At 36.7% G+C, this 7625-nt stretch overlaps 2 pseudogenes; both read left to right on the top strand.

Annotated features, from left to right (window-relative positions):
- LOC101582595 overlaps window positions 1-502 on the top strand; it is a 965-nt pseudogene extending 463 nt beyond the window's left edge.
- A 1862-nt stretch (window positions 503-2364) lies between these two features.
- On the top strand, window positions 2365-2599 carry LOC111817642 (annotated as a pseudogene).
- Window positions 2600-7625: the final 5026 nt, after the last annotated feature.

Raw genomic sequence — 7625 nt, 5'->3', positions numbered from 1 at the left:
CCAAAAGTGCCCTGAAGGCATTCGAGGAACAAAAAGAAAGAAAGAAAGAAAGAAAGAAAGAAAGAAAGAAAGAAAGAAAGAAAGAAAGAAAGAAGGAAGGAAGCTGCCTGGAAAGAAGCTGCCTGGAAGACGCTCAGATTAGTGGCAGTATTCTTCGTGGCTGGGATTGCTATCTGACCAACCAAACTCCAACTGCAAACATGATTGAAGGAACCGGAAGTGTAGAAAAGCCGAGTGGCTCTTCAGTAAATTTCCGGTCACAATGGCAGCTGCCGTAAGTGCGTTGGCAGGAGTTCAGGACCAGCTCATTGAAAAGAGGGAGCCAGGAAGTGGGACAGAAAGTGATAGTTCTCCAAACTTCCACGATCAGGAAAATGAGCCCCGCCAGGAGGACCCTGAGGATCTGGATGGATCTTTGGGGGGAGTGAAGCCCCAGAAGGCTGCTTCTTCCACTTCCTCGGGAAGTCATCATAGAAGCCTTAAAACACGCAAGAATAAATAAAGACTTGCACAGGTCAGTGGCAGGGACCCCGCCCCTGCAGCTCCGACGACTGTTGGTGTGAAGGGCCCTTCCTAGAGCCAGAGAACTCAGGATGGATAGAAACCCGTGACTCCAAATGAAACCAGCTCATGTTGTAAGAGAGGAGTTGGTGGGCAGTAGAATGACCCTAAGAAAGGACTCCAGGACATCCTTCCACTGTTGCTAGCACAGGTGAATTTGGAATCCTCTCAAAAGAGAAAAAGGAAGACTAGAGATGGAATCTCTGTAAATTTGAAAAATGACACTAATGTATGTTTGGTAAAGTAGGATAATCTTTTGTTCCTACTCCTGATCCCTACCTACTCTTACAAGAACTGATTTAATGTGCCTTCAAATTTTTTTTTTTCTCCTCGAATGACTTCAGGGCACTTTTTTGGCTGGCTGGAGTGTTGTGGGGATCGAATTACAGCAACCTGAGGCTGCCAGCATTGTGGAAGCAGCCACTTAAAGAACGGAGCTAGGGCCAGGCCCCCTGTGCCTTCAAATTTTAAATACAAGCTTTTTGATAAAAAAAATTAAGTTTAGCAAAAGAAACAAGAAAAGCCAACCAACAAAGTGAAGAGAGAGCAAAAATGTACACAAAATGGTACAAAAATTTAACATGTTATTTAACATTATAAAAATACAAACTATGTATAAACTTTGACCCACTAAATCCACATCTAGAGACCCATTCCAAGTAAAAACTCATTAGACTTCAAGGAAAAATGTTTCAAAAAATCTTTGATGTGGGACTTGTAGTACAGCTCAGTGGTAGAGAACTTGCATGGCATATGCTTACATAGGCTGAAGTAGTATTCTATTATAGAATATTATACTGCTTCTTAAAAAGTCTGGAGTACTCAACAGAGCTGTAGTGTGTATTGCTTTTTTTATTTTTTTATTTATTTATTTTTTGTACCAGGAATTGAATTTAAGACCTTGTGTTTGCCAGCGAGGTGCTTATGCCGCTGGGCTATCTCCCCAACTCTTTAGAAGTGTATTGAGCTGGCTAAATAGCTCAGGGGATTAAAGTTCCTGCTTAGGCAGATGCCGGGACTGGGATTCTGTCCCCAGAGTACAGTGTACCCAGGGGTACACTGAGACCATGAATGAGACTGGGCATGGTGGCAGGTGCTTGCAATCCCAGTGCTTGGGAGGCTAAAAACAGGAGGATCACTATGAATCCCATCTGTGTAGTAAGGCCCTGTAGACCCTGTATTAAATACATTAAAAAAAAGAAGAGGTACAAATTCCCACTGAGTACATGAAATAATATTCAGCATCCCTGTCCAGGAGAAAAATGCAAATCAAAACAACACTGAGGTTCCATCTTGGGGCCAGACAAAAATTTAGCTCCATTGGGTGCCTGCCTGGTTATTCTGAGGTCCTTAGTTTGATTCCTGCTACCATCACCTTCCAAAAAAGGGGATACCATCCTACTACATTAAAAAGGCCATTATCATGAAGCCTAAAAATAACAAATGCTGGCACTTCTGCAAGGGTATAGGATCTCTTCTAGATTGTCAGTAGGAATGTAAAGTAGTATAGCCACTAGGGAAATCACTACGGAGATTCCTCAAGAAACTAAAAAAAAAAAATCCATTTGACCTAGCTATACCTGTTCTAGTTATTTTCCCAAAAGAGTTAAAGTAGTCAGATTACAGTGACACGTGCATACCTATGTTTATGGAAGCACAACCTGTAATATCTACATTATTAGAACAGCTTGTATGTTCATAAACAGATGAATAGATAAAGAAAATGTAGTATATTGTACAGTGGAGTACTATCAGTCTTAAAAGATAAATTTGAAGGATCTCTGAGCCTGCTGACTAGACAAGATGAGCAAAGCTCACACTCCAGAGCTGAAAAAATTTATGGACAAGTAGTTGTCATTGAAATTGAATGGTGGCAGACATGTCCAAGGAATATTGCGAGGATTTGATCCCTTTGTGAATCTTGTGATAGATGCATGTGTGGAGATGACAACTAGTGGGCAACAGAACAGCATTGGAATGAGTGGTGGTAATACGAAGAAATAGTATCATGCTGTTGGAAGCCTGGGAACGAGTTTAAGTAATGACTGCTCAGCAGAAAAATTCATGCCCCTCCTCCAAGCACTGCTTTCGCTGACTGAAGATTGGGTCATACACATTTTCATGTATTAAATTTTTGAAAAATAAACTTTTGTAATAGCTGGGTGATTTTCTGATCACACAAGCATGACTTGGACTATTGAAGGGTCATTATGTGGCAAGCAGTTTGGATTCCCTTCTCTGTGGTCCTGCATTAGATCTAGATCAATGAACCATAGGAAGGCATATTTCAATTTCAAATCTTAAAGAAAGCTAGCAAACCAAGCATAATCAAAAGAGATAAAGAAGGTTACTCTATATACTTGTTAGGAGAAAACAGTCAGCAATCATAAATATACATGCACCCAATGTAGGGGCACACAACTGTATAGGACAAATTTTAACAGATATGAAAAATCAAATGAGCAATAACACAATTGTAATAGGGACTTTAATACCTCCTTGTCACAAAGAAATCAACTAGGCAAAAAATCAGTCAAGAAATAGAAGAACTAAACCAAACTTGTGAAGGAATGGACTTAGTGGAGCTTTACAGAGTGTTTCACTCAAAAATATCAAAATGCACATTCTTCTCAGCTGCATGTGAACGTTCCCCAAAATGGACCATATACTAGTACATAGAGCATGCTGAAGGAAATGCAAAGGAATTGAAATTATTCCCTGCATATTATCTGATCATAGTTCAATAAAACTGGAAATTATTGACAAAATAAATCACAAAACTCTATAAACACATGGAAATTAAATAGCACCCTCCTGAACAATCAGTGGGTCACAGATGAAACTAAAGAAGAAATTAAACAATATTTACAGTCAAATGAAATTTCAGATACAACCTACCAGACCTTGTGGGATGAAATAAAAGTTGTCTCAAGAAAGATATGTATAGCAGTAAATTCTCACATCAGGAAAACAGAACAAGCCCAAATAAACAACCTTATGCTGCACCTCAAGCTCCTAGCAAAAGAAGAGCAAGTCAAACCCAAAGCCCAAAAAAGGCAGGAAATTATAAAGATCAGAATAAAAATGAATGCAATGGAGACAAAGAAACTAATACAAAGAATTAATAAATCCAAGAGTTTGTTCTTTGAAAGAATTAATAAAATTGATAAACCCCTAACCAACCTTATCAAAAAAGGAAAGAAAAAAACTAAATCACACAATAAGGAATGAAATGGGTGAAATCACTACAGACCCTATAGAAATTTAGAAGATCATTAAAACCTATTTCTAAAATCTTTACTCTCACAGGGTGGAAAACCCACAAGAAATGGACAGATTCTTAGGCATATAGGAATTACCAAAGCTGAATCAGGAATATACAAAAATTCTGAATAACCCAATATCAGTCTATGAAATTGAAAAATGTAATAAAAAAAAAACCCTACCAACAAAGAAAATCCCAAGTTGTGATGGATTCACAGCTGAACTCTACAAGAAATTTAGAAAAGATTTAATGCCAATTCTTCTCAAACTCTTTAATGAAATGGAAAGGGAAGCAGTTCTCCCAAACTCATTCCTGGAAGAAGGTATTGCCCTGACACCAAAACCAGAGAAAGAGCCAATCAAAAAAAGAGAACTATAGGCCATTCTCCCTAATGAACATAGATGTAAAAATCCTCAATAAAGTACTAGCAAACACAATGCAGCAAATCCTGAAGATTATAAGTCATCACCAAGTAGGATTCATCCCAGGAATGCAGAAATGGTTCAATATATGCAAATCAATAAATGTAATACATTACATTAACAGAACCAAAGACAAAAAAAAACATGATTATCTCAATAGATTCAGAAAAAGCTTTTGAAGAAGTCCAACACTCATTTTTTAAAACTAATTTTATTGAGAAACAAATAGCAATGAGACAGTTTCAAAACAGGTTAGTAGAACAGTTACAATAATTAATACATTGCATATTGTTGTCTTCATAGTGGTTATTCATGGTACAAAATGCAGACGTGATATCCTGTTCAAACACTGTTAGTACAAATCTTTCTTCTCATTGAATTAAGAAAAAGTAGCTGCATATCTATCCTATTTCATATATACAGATACTAAATGGTCCTTCATTTATATCCCTCTTTTTGTTTAGTTTTGCCAAAGATGGGTATTCCATTGCCATTTAAATATTATAGGTGCGTGAATTCAGCAAAATAATCCAATATAGTCCAGTAGTCCATAATAGTAGTGGCTTATCCATAGGACTGGCAATGTCAGAGGTTCTAGCACTCATTTATGATTTTAAAAAAAACCCTACAAAAAATTGGAATATATGACTTTTACCTCAACCTGACAGAAGCCATCTATGACAAACCTACAGCTACTACCATTCTAAATGGACAAAAACTGAAAGTCTTCACTTTAAAATCAGGGACAAGACCAGGATGTCCACTGTCACCACTCCTATTCAGAATAGTTCTGAAAACATTAGTCAGAGCAATTAGACAAGAGAAATAAATAAAAGGAATAATGATTGGAAAAGAAGAAGTGAAATTATCATTATTTGCAGATGACATGATACACAACATAGAAGATCCAAAAAAACCCACCAAGAGACCTGGAGACTTAATGATGAAATTCAATAATAATAATAATAATAATAATAATAATAATAACCAAATTCAATAGCATAGCAGGATACAAAATCAACACTCAAAAATCAATAATATTTCTGTACAAAAACAATGAATTCACCAAAAGAGAAATTAGGGAAATCACCCCTTTCACAATGACATCAAAAAGGAAAGAAAAGAAATAGATAGGACTAAATCTCACAAGAGAGGTAAAAGATTTATACAGTGAAAATTGCAGTGCTCTCGAAAAAGAGATTGAAGAGGATTTCAAAAAATGGAAAAATATTTCTTGCTCATGGACAGGAAGAACCAACATTGTAAAAATTACCATAACCCAAAATTTTTATACAGGTTAAATGCAATCCTGATTAAAATACCGTTTATATACCTCGCAGATCAAAAAAAAAAAAAAAATTCTCAAAGTTAATCTGAAACCGAAAGAGACCTAGAATAGCAAAAGCAATCCTGGGTAACAAAGGAAAGGCAGGAGACATCACAATCCTAGACTTTAAATTATACTACAAAGCTACTGTGATAAAATCAGCATGGTACTGGAAAAACAAGTGCTGAGGATCAATGATGCATATTAAAATATATAGACACAACTAGAAACACATTCAGCCACCTTATCTTTGACAAAGGGGCCAAACACATTCTTTAGAAAAAAATTAGCCCCTTCAATAAATGATGCTGAAAAAATTGGCTTTCCACATGCCAAGGCTAAAACTAGACCCATATCTATAAGCATGCATTAAGCTAAAGTCAAAATGGATCAAATATTTAAATATTAAAACTGAAACAGTGGGCTGGAGAGATAGCTCAGCAGTCTAAGCGCCTGCCTGGCAAGTGCAAGGACCTGGTTCGATCCCTGTATCACATGCCTTCTGGTCCCAGAACTCTAGGTGCACCATACCCACCTCCAAAACTGGGTGTGGTGATGCTCACCTATTATCCCAGTGCTAAAGAGGCTGAGACAGGAGGAATCACTATGAGTCTGAGCTGTGTAGCAAGACCCTGTACAAAATAAATTTTAAAAAAAATTTTAACGTTTTGAGAAGAATATATGCAGTGTATTATTTGTTGAAACTGTACTTCCGATTTGATTTGAAACTGTCTCATTGCTATCTGTTTATCATTAAAATTTTGAAAAAAAAATTTTAACGTGTTAAAACTGAAACAGTACATCTAATGGAAGAAAAAATAGGTAGAAAGCTTGAAGACATAGGGAAAGGTAGAGAGTTCATGAAGAAAAATCAAACTGCACAGGAAATACTTTAAAGAATCAATAACTGGGATCTCATCATTTTAAAAACCTTCTGTGTATCAAAAGAAATCAACAGAGTAAAAGGAAAACCCACAAATTGGAAAAGAATTATAGTCAATTGTCCCTCAGACAAACAACTTCTATTTAGAATTTTTTTTTTTTGGAGGGGGAGGACACCAGAGATCAAACTCGTAACCTTGCACTTGACAGGAAGGTGCTTTTGCAACTGAGCTATCTCCCTAACCTATAACATCTATTTAGAATATAAAAAGAATTGAAAAAACTCATGACCCCCCGAATTAAAAAGAAAACCCAATCCAAAAAATGGCATTTATGATGAATATACACTTTTCAGATGAAGACATACAAATGGCAAATAAATATATGAAAAAATGTTCAACATCATTGGTCATTAGAGACAGGCAAATTAAAACAACAGTGAGATTCCATCTCATCCCAGAAAAAAAAATGGCTATCATCAAAAAGTCAACCAATAACAAATGCTGGAGTGGCTGTGGAGGAAAAGGAACCCTTGTCCATTGTTGGTGGAAATGTAGAATGGTGCAACCACTTTGAAAATCAGAATGGAGATTCCTCAAAAAGCTAGAATTGGAGGTCTCATTCAACTCTACTATTCTTCTCCTACGTATTTTTCCAAAAGAAATGAAAACATACTACAGGGATATATGTGCATCCATGTTTATAGCAGCACAATTTGACATAGCTAAGTCTTTTTTTTTTTTTTTGTGGCCGGCTCAGTGCACCCTGGATGTGGGGCTGGCATGGTATGTGGTGCCAGGGATTGAACTGTGCTCCCTGTGCATGCCTAAGCTTGCCTAAGCAGGTACCTTAGACTGCTGAACTATCTCGCCAGCCCAACATAGCTAAGTCTTGGAAGCAACCCAAATGTCCATCAACTAAGGAATGAATTAAAAAAAAAAAGATGTGGTAGTTTTACACAATGGAGTATTACTTAGCTATAAGAAAGATAAACTCAAGGCTCTTATAAGTAATGGGAGCCACCAGAGGCCATACTCATAAGTGAAATAAATCAGATCTGCATGTGCAAATATCATATTGTTCACTTGTGTAGAAACCTGAAAGAAGAAATAAAATCTGAAAGATACAATAGATACTGTTAAAGAGAAAGAATCTCTTCAAAGGGAAG

Source organism: Octodon degus, unplaced genomic scaffold (assembly GCF_000260255.1).
Source record: "Octodon degus isolate 3935 unplaced genomic scaffold, OctDeg1.0 scaffold00065, whole genome shotgun sequence".
Lineage (NCBI taxonomy): Eukaryota > Metazoa > Chordata > Mammalia > Rodentia > Octodontidae > Octodon > Octodon degus.
The sequence above is the reverse complement of the archived record's forward strand: the minus strand, read 5'-3'. Positions and strand labels throughout refer to the sequence as shown.